Source organism: Mus musculus, chromosome 6 (genome assembly GCF_000001635.26).
Source record: "Mus musculus strain C57BL/6J chromosome 6, GRCm38.p6 C57BL/6J".
NCBI classification, from domain to species: Eukaryota; Metazoa; Chordata; class Mammalia; order Rodentia; family Muridae; genus Mus; species Mus musculus.
Window position 1 is genome coordinate 128299201 of NC_000072.6, and position 15036 is coordinate 128314236.

The 15036-nt window shown below is 47.4% G+C and overlaps 1 protein-coding gene and 1 pseudogene across 2 annotated transcripts in view; one reads left to right on the forward strand and one right to left on the reverse strand.

The window, feature by feature from the left end:
- The window catches only part of Tead4 (TEA domain family member 4), a 73671-nt gene extending 72058 nt beyond the window's left edge, over nt 1–1613 (reverse strand). For both annotated transcript variants that reach the window (NM_001080979.1, NM_011567.2), the window contains exon 1: nt 1095–1613. The gene's annotated coding sequence lies outside the window, so the exon portion shown is untranslated. The remainder of the gene's footprint in view (nt 1–1094) is intronic.
- Rpl18-ps2 (ribosomal protein L18, pseudogene 2) lies at nt 14136–14760 on the forward strand (annotated as a pseudogene).

Sequence of the window (15036 nt, forward strand, 5' to 3'; positions counted from 1 at the left end):
TCCTTGGTCTTTTGCTTCTGTCTCAGGAAAAAAAAAAAAAGTGGCAGGAGAATGAAAGCCACCTCTTACTAAGGTGGACGTATCATGCCAGCCTAAACTGCAGGAAACTTCTGTCTCAAAAGGAAACAACCTAACAAGCTCTTCTCCTTTTAGGGGGTCCACCCCCATAAACATGACCATCCTAGCCCCTAAGGGCAAACAAAGATCTCAGCTTTGCTTAGCCTACCAGCAGTTCCCTAAGGATTTTGCCAGAACAGGATCCACACTCCCTCACAGAGACAGCTGCCTGGAAGGGGGCAGGTGTAGGCAGCTTCCTGCCAGCAATGCTCAACCCAGCAGGGATGGCAAGAGGGGCACCTCCAACTACTACTGTCAAATTCTCCCTGAACACAAAGAACTTGGAGACATTGTCCCCTGCCGCGGTTCTTCAGGAAGAAGTCAGAGCCAGAACCAACATCCTCAGAGCGAGGACTTGGAGAGGAGAGTCCTGGAGAGGAGGCATCGCACACCCACGCCCACTCCGACACTCGGGATTTCAGACAAGCACCTTCTTCAAGTAGCGATGCACACAGGGTCGCGTTTAGCACAAACAAATCCTCCTCCTGGAAGCAAGGTGAGTCACTGCGCACAGATATCTCTTCCTCGGGAACACCCAAAACTTAAGGATGCTGGCGCAGTAATACCTATCTTTGAACTCACTCACTGAATCGGACGGAGTGTGGGTGTGCCTGGAGCCCCCTGACACGTGTGTGCACCGCGGCGCGCGCCCCTGGGCTGCCTGCTAGAGTATAGTGCCTTGGAGTTTGGGAACTCCGGTCCATCACTCCCATCACTTCTCACCGTGGGGAGCAACGGCGTCTCAAACCCTGGGGACCTCTGCACAAGGTCCAGGCAATACACCTCCCTTATGGGCTCTCTTCTCCAGGCAGAAAAGTAGAAAAGGGCCTGGCTGAGGCTCGTTAGTCTCAACTTCAGCCGAGCGACCCTGCTCTGTCCAGCCCCTAGACTCCACCGCCCGCACGTGCCCCACTGGCCCCCTAGTGTTGCCCGGGACCACGCGGGACGCGGGTGTCCTCCGAACTCAGCAGCCTTACCGGTCCCAGGGTTCGGGAGGCGGGGTGGGAGAGCTCGGCCGGCTGCGGCAGGTCCACGCGGGGCGCCAAGTCTTCCAGCCGCGGCGACCGCTGCGGGGCCCCGAGCGCGTAGCTGAGGCCGGTCCCCACCCCCGGGACTGGAGTTTGCAGAGGAGCCCGGCAGGAATGCACGGAATGGGCGCTGGAATGAGACGCGCGCGGCTGGGGAGGGAGCGGAGGGAGTGGCGCTGCCACCCGCACCTTTGGGAGGAGACCGGGCCAGAGAGAGGCTGGGCTCCACGGCTGGGCGGAGCCCGGGAACCGCGGGCGGCCACGGGACAGGACACGGCGGAGACACCCGGGAACCCCGCGGACCCCTCGGCGCCTCTCGCCGCTCGCACCCACACCCCTTGACTCTGATCTACCGATTTCCCGCTCTCATCCAGCTCCCCACACCCCCGGGTTGCGTTGAGTCCTAACTGTCTCTCCACCACCTCCAGCCGAAAACCGTCCCCTCCGCCGGGGTGGGGCGCGCCTCGCTGCGCTCCTGGAGTACGCGGACAGGAGCAGGAAGGGCTGTTCCCTTCCCCGAGGCTGCTACGGAGGACACTCGCTCCGGGAGCAGGAAGCAGGAACTCCCGGCTCTGCTCCCAGATCCGCCACCGCTTTCCCTCGCCAGCCCTCCCCAACATCAGTCTTTCAGTTCTTTCCTTGTCCCTTGGGATCTGCAGAACTGTCACTTCTCAAAGAGCAGGAAAGGAGAGACCAGTCATGGGTCTACCGGATGCTGGGAGAAATAATAAAGATTAGGTCCCAGCAGTGGTTCATAGAGAGCTGGAACTTAGCTGGTTACCCAAGGTACAGGACAGAGTCGCCATGAAGTTAGAAGTCTGAGTTTTAAAGAAGGGTGCCAGATCAATTTAGGAGAAACACGTGAGCTCGGGCTGCGAGTCTTTAGAACCATTTGGCTTAAATCAGTTACTACCTAGCTCCCGCATTCACCTTGTCACTTTGAGAAACTTAAAATCAAAGAAAAGCCTTCACTATTCCCCAAAATCAAACAATCTCTGAAGCACTAGCATTAAGCTTTTATTGGTGTGGCTCTCCCAGCCAGAGCTGGTGAAACAAACTCGGGCCAGCAGTAAATCTCCAGAATTATCTTATCGTTTGCTCAACGCTAACAACGCAAGATGGAGATACACATACTACATGAGGGTAGGGTAGCACGGGGAGACGCTGAAAGAAAGTATTATAAATGTCAGGGTTGTGACCGAGAGAGGCGATCTAAAGAGTCCACGGAAATGCCAGCATCACCACGGGACTGAGTATCTATCCAGCCTCGCAAAGCGAGGACTTTGAAGGATGCAGCCCTCATTTGGATGTATAACTTCTGGTGAGCTTATTAAATGGTGAGTCATAACAAAGCCTGGTCACATCCCATTCACATGAAAAGAACATTGCAAGGCAGCAAGCGTATCTGTGAGCGTGAAGTACAGACTGTCCCACCACTTAATTGGACACTCCTTCATTGAACCTGGTACCAAGCTCAGTGCAGAAACAGACCCCTGCCTTCAAGAGGTTCACTGTCGAAGCCAGACAGTAGTTCATTATTGCAAATCCACATGAATTTGAGAACAAAACCAACAGAATTAATTCAAGGCACTGGGGTGACTTTCCCCAGTTTAATGTCTACTCCCTGTGTGTGCTAGGCAATGCTCTACCAGTGTGCTATGGCCCCAGCCTTGATTCCTTTTGGTTTCTGAGACTGAGTCTACTGAGTTAATCAGGCTGACCTTGAACTCTCTCAGCTGCTCTGGCCTCAGCCTTAGGAATAGCTGGAATTCCATTACAGGTCTCTGCTACCAGGTCTGCGGGGTGACCTTGATCCAGCTCTTGATGGAAACCTGAGTTCACCAACCGCTGTTTCAGGAAGGTTTGGTGTGAAAATAAGAGCTAGTAGGTGCTACACACCAGTGGGGGTCCACATGTGAAACGACAGCAGGACCTGAAAACCAGCATGAACCAAAGACTAAGAGAGGTGAGCCCCAGACTGTGAGGCTCATACAAGCTATACTGAAGATGTGGCCGTCATCAAGGCCACGCAGACTCAGGACTCACTTTCTTGATTCTATCATTAGACCCTCTGATGACAGTATTGCATGCATATGGAGACCCCTGTCCTGTCCTAAATACAAGAAGTGACCCTGTGACTGAATAGAGGCTCAGGATCCAGAAATGAAGATAAGGTCATGTGTGATCTGCAGATAGAAATTGTCTTTGAGGCTGAGACAGAAAGCATTTACAGCAGGATAGCTGGCCACGTCTCAACTGAAGGAAGAACTCTGGCCAGCTGTGGCCAGGGCCAGAGAAAGTTAAAGCAGGCAGAGCAAGCATTCGAGGCCAGCCTGGACTACGTTGCAAAACTCTGCCTCAAAAATAAATATAGGGGCTGGAGAGATGGCTCAGAGGTTGAGAACACTGACTGCTCTTCCAGAGGTCCTGAGTTCAATTCCCAGCAACCACATTATAATTCACAACCATCTATAATGGTATATGGCGCCCTCTTCTGGTGGGCAGGTACATATGCAGGCAGAACACAGTACAGAATAAAAGATAGATAGATAGATAGATAGATAGATAGATAGATAGATAGATAGATAGATGATAGATAGATAGATAGATAGATAGATAGATAGATAGATAGATAGAATTAATGAATTTAAACTACAGAAATTAGGATAATGTGGAAGGGGAGTCTGGCCATAACAATGTGGTTTCAAAAGGGAGGATAGCCCTTCAGGTACAAAAGGATGATTGGAAAGCCCTTTGCTTGCTTGCTTGCTTGCTTGCTTGCTTGCTTGCTTGCTTGCTTCTCTTCAAGACCATTGGGAGTCCAAGCTGTAAAGTGCCTTCACACTTCCTGGTTCGTACTCTTATAAGCTTCTAGAGAGTTCTAGGTCTTTGGGCATTCCATTTTCTGAGCAGATGAAGATGATCTCAGAAGACCTCCTGCTACAGAAAACTAATCAAGTGGGTGTACCCATCTGAGGGTCTGGTGGCTGATTTTTTTTCTGATTGATGTGTATATGTGTATGCCTACATGCACACAGGTACTGCACTAGGCCAGAGGATGTCAAATCCCCTGAAGCTAGTTACAAGTGATGGTGGGTGCTGGGAGCCAATCCCCAGGCCTCTACAAGCACACTCAATAACCAGTGAGCCATCCATTCCCCCAGACAGTGACTTTACAGAGGAAGTCAGGTGTGTTCGTAAAGCTTAGGGACAGGACCTGTGTTCACTGACCCTCAGGAATGAATCTGCTGCTGGGAACGTTTTAGCTATTTACATCCCAGCTGTAAGAGACAGAGTCCCTCCAGTTACATCACATGGTCCCTGCCTTGCCCATTTCCTTGAGCTCCAGACAGCTCCCATCCAACAAGCGTGTGGAGGCCAGAGGCAAGATGGTTGTGGTCAGAGCTGGGTTTGATGTGGGAAGGGTATTTGTGTTGATTAGGCCCAAGTCAAACTTAAAAACCATATTAATTAGTGTTAACATATGCTGTTTGGCATTATTTCCATTTCTGGAGCTTTGTTTTTCTAGTCCGTGTGGGTCATGATCATAATATCCATAGGGTATTATAGCACAAATTTACTTGTATCTATATAATGGAACTGGTCAAAGCTGCAAGTAACAAAGGACTGTTTAAAACTTCTAATGGTTTCCTTAGTTTTGTATTTGTTTGCTAGATGCTGGGGAATCAAACCCTGGGCCTTACATATGCTTTAACACCAGTCCACAGTCCAGCTCCAACACTATATTTTATTACTTATTTCATGGATAGGATTGCTCTGTTTTTCATGCACCCCAGAAGAGGGCATCGGATCCCATTACAGATGGTTGTGAGCCACCATGTGGTTGCTGGGAATTGAACTCAGGACCTCTGGAAGAGCAGTCAGCACTCTTAACCACTGAGCCAGCTCTTCAACCCTAACACTATATTTTAAACGAACTAGACATCCATGATTTACTATCACATAAAAAGCAGACTCCTCTCTCAGGTTTTTTGTTGTTGTTGTTGTTGTTGTTGTCGTTGTTTTGTTTTGTTTTGTTTGTTTTTTTGAGACAAGGTTCTTTTGTGTAACAGCTCTGGCTATCCTAGAACATGCTCCATAGACCAGGTTGGCTTCAAACTCACAGAGATCCATCTGCCCCTGCCTCCCTAGTACTGGGATTAAAGGTGTGTGCCACCACTTCCTGGCCAGATTCTCTAAGTAGTGTGCACAGTTGATTCCAGAAGGTTTGTGGCTTGTTGTTGCTATGGGAGAGTGGACGGTGCTAGGAAACTTGGTAAGATTGAGCGGACTTCAGAGTCCCTGGCACCCATGTACCCACCTGAGAAGGTAGATGGCTCCCTTATAACTTATAGATGTGTGTGCGTGTGTATATATATATATATAGATAGAGAGAGATAGAGAGAGAGAGAGAGAGAGAGAGAGAGCATTTACTAGAATGGCTTATAGGCTGTGAATCCAACAGTGACTGCCTATGATTGAAAAGTCCAAGAATCCAATAGTTCAGCCCACAATGTATCACGTGCCACATTTCTCATATAGGAAACTTGACCTGTGGTCACTTAGCCCAGAACAGAGTTCTCCATGCTAATGAGATATATAGAGACCCTGAGTTTAGCCAATAAGCTTCCCTTTTCCCAGACACTCCCCTCTGCAAAAGGTATTTAAGCTCTGCCCCACCGTGAGGAAGTGGTATGTATCGATATTGCACAATGAACAATCAATAAACAGTTTGGAGCCAAGAACTGTCTCTTTTAGGTTTTTCTCTATGTAGTCCTGGTTGTCCTGGAGCTCACTCTGTAGACCAGGTTGGCCTGCCTCTGCCTCCCAAGTGATGGGATTAAAGGCGTGTGCCACCACTGCCCGGCTGTCTCTTTCATCAATATCCATTGATGGAACATGGAGAATGCCTTCGGCTACAGAGCCGAGGTGCCTAAGCCTCCTGCAGAAGGCCCCCCTGCGCTCCCAGGCAACCACTGTTAAAGGCTTTCCCCTATGAGCTATGATGGAGTCCCCCACCCCAGCCCCTCACCCTCGCCCTGAGCTCACCCTCACCTCAGCCCAAGGGCCTCCTCCTATCTCTGCTCTTCCTCGACACAACTTCCAAGAGTCTGGATGTCTAGGAGTCTGAGAACCCCTAGCCCTGGGCTCATTCTCAGCCTGCAGGCCCACTCCCTGCGACCCAGTGGCATCTGGATGTCTAGGAGTTTGGAAGCCCCCAGCCCCCAACCCTTCGTTCCCGATTCCATGTGGTTTCCAGCAGCGACTGTAAATCAGGCTGCCCGGCTTCAGCCTCCCCACAGCCTAGGCTGCGTGTCCTGTCCCCCCACCCCATCCCCTACCCCTGCCAGCGGTGTGTAGGTGCTTCTCTTGAGCGCAGCAGCAGCAGCAGCTTGGCGCAGGGTAAATGCTGTCCAGCTAGCATCTCTGCATTCCGCCTTCCCAAGCGGCTGGGCTAAACGCAAAACCACAGTTGCTGCTTCTGTTGCTGTTGCTGTTGCTGTTATTTTTGTTTTGTCTTGTAAGGATTTGTTTTTAACAATGCCTCACTCTGTAGTCCTGTGTGACCACAAACTTAAAGCAATCGTTCCTCGGCTTCCTGAGTTGTATGAGCAAACCTTGTCCAATAATTCTTTAAAAATTCTTTTTAAGTTTTTTTTTTTTTTTGCTTTTTTTACTTTTTTTCTTTTTAAGTTTTAAAATGTTTATTATATGTTGTTTAGCCTACATATACGTTTGTGTACTACAAGCCTGTCTGGTATCCAGAAGAGAGCATTGAATACCCTAGGACAAGCAATTGTGAGGTCTCTTATCATGTAGACACTGGAAATTGAACCCATCTTCCCTGAAAAAAAAACAGCCAGTAATCTTAATCACTGTATTAGTGAGGGTTTGCTACAGTAACAAAACTTATAGATGTGTGTGTGTGTGTGTGTGTGTGTGTGTGTGTGTGTGTGTGGAGAGAGAGAGAGAGAGAGAGAGAGAGGGAGAGAGAGAGCATTTACTAGAATGAGACTTACAGGCCGCAAATCCAACAGTGACTGCCTATGAATGGAAAGTCCAAGAATCCAATAGTTCAGTCCACAAGGCTGGAGGTATCGGCTGGTTTTTCATATGTGCTGGAATCCTGAAGAAGTAGGCTTGCCAAAGAGATGAAGTAAGCAGGCAAAGAAAAGCTTCCCTCTTCAATAGACTTATATAGGCCTCCAGCAGAAGGTACGGCCCAGATTAGAGGTGTTCCTCACAGCTCAGAGAACCAGATTAGGAGTAGCTCCTCCTGCACCATGCCTGCCTGGATGCTGCCATGCTTTCACCTTGGTGATAATGGACTGAACCTTAACCTGTAAGCCAGCCCCAATTGAATGTTGTCCTTTATAAGAGTTGCCTTGGTCATGGTGTCTGTTCACAGCAGTAAAACCCTAACTAAGACAAATAGCTACAGTTCCATCGATGGGGAGTGGATGGGGAAGGCGGTGCACACCTTTAATCCTAGAGTTTGAGAGGCCGAGGCGGGCAGATCTCTGTAAATTCAAGGTCACCCTGATTTACACAGTAAGTTCCAGGACAGCCAGAGCTACCCAGAGAAACCCTGTCTTGAAAAACAAACAAACAAAAGGGAAGTGAATCTTCCCACTTCAAATCAAGTAACGATCCCTCATAGGTGTCCTTCATTTTGGGATTTTAGCTAATCCCAGATATCGTCAAGTTGACAGCCAAGAATAAGAATAGATGTCACAGGGGCTGGAGAGATGGCTCAGCAGTTAAAAGTACCGACTGCTCTTCCGAAGGTCCTGAGTTCAGTCCCAAGCAACCACATGGTGGCTCACAACCATCTGTAACGAGATCTGGCTCCCTCTTCTGGAGTGTCTGAAGACAGCTACAGTGTACTTACATACAATAAATTAAAAAAAAAAAAAAAAAAAAAAAAAAGAATAGCTGTCACAACCAACTGAGCCATCTCTTACTGCTGAAGACTTCGCTTCGTTTCATGGCTCAGTAGATAGACAGCTCACCTGTAACTCCAGCTCCAGGGTGTTTCTAGATCTCTCTCTCTCTCTCTCTCTCTCTCTCTCACACACACACACACACACACACACACACACACACACACACGCACACACGCACACACACAGGAAAAGAATTATCTGTAGTTTAAAGAATTCAATAAATGAAGGATCTTTGGAAACACTGACATTTGAAAGCCCCAAGCTTTTCACAGATTTGCTCATTAGCCAGAGTGCTCACTTCTACTGCTGCTAAGCCACAGCTTGTGAGTCTGAAGTTTTCAAACCATTTCTCCAAAACAAGGGCTGGCAAGATGGCTGGGGGTGGGGTGAAGGTGATTGCCACCAAGCCTGATGACCACAGATGATCATCTTGCCTACCCTGTAGTAGGTTTATTATTTCATCCCCAAAGAAGACATAGCTGGAGGTTTATCTTAGTGACAGAGGACTTGCCTAGCACACACAAAGCCCTGGGTTCCAACACACGCACACGCACACGCAAAGGTGAGGGTCACTCTCAGCAGAAGGTACATATTAGTGGTCTTGGATATGCCTAGCTTGTTCAAGAATGTGAATACCACCCCCAGAACTGAAAATAAGTAAATAAAATTAATAAACTCTGGGCAAATTACCTCTGTCGCCTAATGGTTAAATTATATCCCTTCCCCGTGTTTCAAAAAGCTAACCTCCTGCCAGGTGTGGTGGCGCACCCCTTTAATCCCAGCACTCAGGAGGCTGAGGCAGGCAGATTTCTGAGTTCGAGGACAGCCTGGTCTACAGAGTGAGTTCCAGGACAGCCAGGGCTACACAGAGAAACCCTGTCTTGAAAAAACAAAAACAAACAAACAAACAAAAAGCTAACCTCCCATACCTCACAAGGTGACAGTGTTTGGAGGTAATGTTCTTTTAAAAAGCAATTAAACACCAGTCATAATGACTCATACCTGCAATCTCAGTACTGGAGGCTGAGGCAGGTGGATTGCCATGAGATTGAGGTCAGCGTGGGCTATATAATGAATTTCAGACCAGCCTGGGCTGTTAATGAGACCCTGTTTCAAAGAGAGAAACAGCATGGTCTGGAGAGATGGCTCAGCAGCCAAGAGCGCTTGTTCCTCTCACAGAGGACAGAGGCTGAGTTCCCAGCCTGGTGCCTTACAACCTCATAAAACTTCAGTTCCAGGAAGGAGGCCCATGCGCCCTCTTCTGGCTCTCTTCGGTATTGCAGGCACACAGTGCCCAGGCACACACATACAGGTCAAGTGTTTATTTATCCATTCATTTATTTATTTATTTATTTATTTATTTATTTATTTATTCACTTATTTATTGTGGAAAGCCTTTTGGGGTACCTCTTGGCAGGAGTCTGGCATTGGCCAAGGACAAGGAGATGGGCTTCAGGCAGGAATCTGACAGGGTATAATAAGGAAGTAAGTTTCTGCAAGAATCTAACTTTAGGTTGTAATGGAGAAGTAAGGTAAGGCAAGAATTTTAGTCTTAGGGTGGAACAGAAGAACTAGGCTCCAGGCAAGATTTTGGGCTTGGACAAGGAAGTGGGCTCAAGTATTTCGGTCATTATGACAAGCCCTTTTAAACAACTGTCGTGGGAGAAATCGCTTGCTGCTTTGTTCCTTATTGCACTGCTTGCCCAAAATACTTGCATGTAAATAAAATGGTATAAAAAGTGGATTGGAAAATAAAAATTTGCCTTCAGTCTCAAAGTTGACTGGGGTCATGCTACAATGTTGTCTGTCTTTTTATCTTTTTAATCCTCACTCTTGCGCTGGAGAACCTGTTGACTGACTGAGCGGGCTTGGTCAGATGGCACCTCAACTTTGGAGCCCCAGTAAGTGGGGGACAGTGATGGACACCTCGGGAATTGGAAGCACATGCAAAGGAAAGTAAAGAAGATTTGGGCCAGCAGTGAATAAACCTTGTAGAAGGCCAAGGTAAAGGTAAAATGTGTTTTGTGTCTGTGTTTAGAGCTATGTGGAAATCTAGAGAAGCGAAGGTAATTCTCATAGGTGCTTTTAGCCTTTGGACCCTGACTAGAGATTGTTTACACCTGAGACATGAGAGAACGGGTTTGAGAAAAGCAGTCCTCCCCACTATCTGGGGATGATTTGGTGAAAGAGAAGGAAAATGAGCGTAAGCTGTTTCAGAGCTCTCCTAGGAGCAGGGGGAGGTCAGGAGACACCCTGCCCCCTCTCTGGCTCCTGCTGGAGGAATGCTTGGTTCTGGGTCTCTTAGGTAGGATATCTGGGTCCCTTCGGGACGTCTAATTCTCTTTCCTCTCTGTCTATTGTCTGTCGTTAGAGGGCCAATCCGTCCATGTCCGTCAAAACTGACTGTTTTATGTGAAGTCTGTGTTTTCCTTTTGTGGTTTGGCTGTTGTTCTGTGTTTCATGTTCAAAAGAAAAAGCGGTTAAAACTTTATCTGCTGGTTGTTCAGCCCTTGATTTAGTTTTAACTCATTTCAAAAGAAAGAGAGAGAGAGAGAGAGAGAGAGAGAGAGAGAGAGAGAGAGAGAGAGAGAGAAACCAAATAGTATCAATTGGTCTTTGGAGCCCTGCACCTGTAGTTAGGAGTCTAGTGTGGCTGGAGAAGCCTTGCTAGGCACTGATTGTAAAAGCTGCTCTTAAACCAGCCAGCAGCTTCTCAAGTTCTATGGTAAGGGAACAGATGGCTGTTTTTCCTACAAAAATCTCTGTGCTTGTGATTACTGGGTTCAGCAGGTGACAAGGAGCTCCTCTCTTGAAATTACAGCTTAAAAAATTAAGAATTTTGTCTTGTTTAAATAGGTAAATGTATGCAACCATTTCATTTTTGTTGCTGAATGGGTTTAAAAGTACAAATATGTTTTACATGTCTTGGTTATAAATTATTGGCTTATAAGTTACTGGTTATGATTAGAAATTTGTAAGCTGGGCGGTGGTGGCACATGCCTTTAATCCCAGAACTTGGGAGGCAGAGGCAGGGGGATTTCTGAGTTCGAGGCCAGCCTGGTCTACAGAGTGAGTTCCAGGACAGCCAGGGCTACACAGAGAAACCCTGTCTCAAAAAAAAAAAAAAAAAAAAGTAACATAGGTTACAGAAAGTTGGCTTAAAACTAGTAACTCTGGGCTGGAGAGATGGCTCAGTGGTTAAGAGCACTGACTGCTCTTCTGAAGGTCCTGAGTTCAAATCCCAGCATCCACATGGTGGCTCACAATCATCCATAATGAGATCTGATGCCCTCTTCTGGTGCATCTGAAGACAGCTACAGTGTACTTAGATAGAATAATAAATAAATCTTATAATTAAAAAAAAAAAGAAAATTTAAAAAATTAAAAACTGGTAACTCCGGGTTGGAGTAATTCAGAACTACAACATGTGGCATGAGCCAACCCACGGAAACAGGTCTCTAAAGATACATCTAAATTGGGTAATATTTTATGTAATTCTTATCCTAGAAGCCAGACTTATAAAAGATAAGGTTTAGGGCAGTATTTCTGAGGTACTGGAGGCTGCACCGTCTTGTGTTTGTGTGCAGGAATGGGCAGCCACACTTTGTAGCATGGAGGTGATTCACTTGGTGTTTTTGGAGAGACTGGATTGTTGGAGGTTGAGTTTTGCTTTTCAAAGTTCTTGCCTGCTCTGAGCCACTGTCTCAGAATGACCCAGGCGCTCGCTAACTGCACTTCAAAAGTAGGGAGACACTTAAAACTTTGTAACATGAAAGTAATGTTTTTGGTGTTGATTTTTAAAGAGAACAGATTGTTTACACTGTTAAAATTAGGTTTTGCTTCCTAAAATTGTTGTTGTGCTCTGGTGTTACAAGAGAAACTTAAAAATTATGGTTAAAATGCCAGCCGGGCGTGGTGGCGCACGCCTTTAATCCCAGCACTTGGGAGGCAGAGGCAGGTGGATTTCTGAGTTCGAGGCCAGCCTGGTCTACAAAGTGAGTGCCAGGACAGCCAGGGCTACACAGAGAAACCCTGTCTCGAAAAAACCAAAAAAAAATAAAAAATAAAATAAAATAAAATGCCAGTGTTCCATTGGCTGCAGTTTGAGCACAGTTTCAGGATTCTGACTCGCACATATTTGTAATTAAGAAGAAATCCGGGGTGCTGGAGAGATGGCTCAGTGGTTAAGAGCACCTACTGCTCTTCCGAAGGTCCTGAGTTCAAATCCCAGCAACCACATGGTAGCTAAAAACCATCCATAATGAGATCTGACGCCCTCTTCTGGTGCATCGAAGAAGGAGGAGGAGGAGGAGGAGGAGGAGGAGGAAGAAGAAGAAGAAGAAAAATGTTTAAAGGTGGAGAGCCGGGCGGCACACCTTTAATCCCAGCACTTGGGAGGCAGAGGCAGGTGGATTTCTGAGTTCAAGGACAGCCTGGTCTACAGAGTTCCAGGACAGCCAGGGCTATACAGAGAAACCCTGTCTCGAAAAAACAAAACAAAACAACCAAAACAACCAAAAAAAAAGTTTAAAGGTTCCAGACAGTGGTGGTACACGCCTTTATTCCCAGCACTAGGGAGGCAGGAGGATATCTGAGGTCAAGGCCAGTCTGGTCATATGGAGAAGATTGGCCTTGGAGTCTAATCCTCTACCTTCCAAGTCCTGAGGATACAGCCTTTCCTTACCAGGCTCCTTGAACATATATGACTTCCTGGGCCCCGCAGGAGCTGAGAACTAGAGAGACACAGAAACAAAATCCATCTTCCCTAACTCTCAAGCGACTGACGACAGCCTCCTGGAAGCTGGACAAGTGACAACCTCCAACCCCACACAGGAAATGGACAAGTGACATCCTCCAACCTCCACAGAAACCAAAAGTTGAGATCTCCGTGGCCTGGTGAACATCCAACCCGGGGTGGAGATGGGGGGCTCTGAATCTTAATTTATTTGCATTGAAATGGCCACAGTTCTGCCAGGTGGTGGTGGTGCATGCCTTTAATCCCAGCACTTGGGAGGCAAAGGCAGGCAGATTTCTGAGTTCAAGGCCAGCCTGGCCTACAAAGTGAGTTCCAGGACAGCCAGGGCTACACAGAGAAACCCTGTCTCGAAAAGCAAAAAACAAAACAAAACAAAAAAAACAAACAAAAGCCACCTGCTGAGCACAGTCTAGGCTATATGAGACTCTGACTCAAAAAGACCACTAAATGAATGAAAAATAATAATCACTATGTACTAGTGGTTATACTGGTTGGCAGCATAGCCATGGACAGTCTAAAGGGCAATATCTGAAACTGACCGAGATAGCCCAGGAGAGAATTCAGGATTGCAGGAAATATGACAAGAGGGGGGATAGTTGGAGGTTTACTGAGGGGAGAGTAAGGGGTGGGTGTACCTGCACAGGACGGTGTTAACATACAAATCGCCAGTCTGTTCACAAAACAATGATAAATGTTTGAAAAGATAGATATGTTAGCCCTTGTGATTACTCAGTATCCATATCCACATTATGTACAATTTTTTGTGTCCATTTAAAATGCTTAAGAAATAAAAAGGGAGGGGTGGGAATCTCGCTCAGTTGGCAAGATGCCCCTAGCGTGCTCAAAGCCCCGGCTTGATCCCAACGCTGCACTGCCAGGTCCCTGTGATGCTGGCGCTTTCCGCACCTGTGTGTGTGTGTGTGGCGGGGGGTGGGGGGGGTGGGGGGGGTGGGGTGGGAGCAGGAGGGTCAGTAATCCAAGGTCCTCTTGTGTCACATTGAGGACTTCAAGGACAGCATAGGATCTATAAGACCCGGTCTCAGGAAACCCTAATGAGGGGCTGAAGTCAGCCCTTGAGAGCACTGACTGCCCTTCCAAAGGTCCTGAGTTCAAATCCCAGCAACCACATGGTGGCTCACAACCATCCATAATGAGATCTGACGCCCTCTTCTGGAGTGTCTGAAGTCAGCTACAGTGAACTTAACATATAATAATAAAAAATAAATCTTTGGGCCAGAGCAGAAGTCCTGACTTCAATTCCCAAAAAGAAAAGAAAAAGAGAAAGAGGGCCGAGCAGGAGGCGCCATCATGGGTGTTGACATTCGCCACAACAAGGACCGAAAGGTTCGGCGCAAGGAGCCCAAGAGCCAGGACATGTACCTGCGGCTGCTTGTCAAGCTGTACAGGTTTCTGGCCAGACGGACCAACTCCACCTTCAATCAGGTTGTGTTGAAGAGGTTGTTCATGAGCCGAACCAACCGGCCACCTCTGTCCCTGTCCCGCATGATCCGAAAGATGAAGCTTCCTGGCCGCGAGAACAAGACTGCTGTGGTTGTGGGGACGGTCACAGATGATGTGCGGATTCTGGAAGTTCCCAAGCTGAAGGTGTGTGCACTGCGGGTGAGCAGCCGGGCCCGGAGTCGCATCCTCAAGGCTGGGGGTAAGATCCTCACCTTTGACCAGCTGGCCCTGGAGTCTCCCAAGGGCCGGGGCACTGTGCTCCTGTCTGGTCCTCGGAAGGGCCGAGAGGTATACCGACATTTTGGCAAGGCCCCAGGAACCCCACACAGCCATACCAAACCCTATGTCCGTTCCAAGGGCCGGAAGTTTGAGCGCGCCAGAGGCCGAAGGGCCAGCAGAGGCTACAAAAACTAACCCTGGATCTTAACTGTTAATAAAAAAAAGCATTGGAAAAAAGAAAAAAGAAAAAAAGAAAAAGAGAAAGAAAGTGAAAGAGAAAGAGAAGGAGAAAGAGAAGGAGAAAGAGAAAGAGAAAAGAAAACCATAATGAGTATGTAAATAAATAAATTGGGTTAAAAGGGAAAGAAAAACCTAAGGAAAATAAAACCAGAAACTGTATATAATATCCCCCTTTCTAGATCAGTATGTTGCCTACACAGTATAAGAAAGAACTTTTTTTTTTTTTTTTTTTTTAAATTTCAAGACAGGCTCTCCCTTTGTAGCCTGA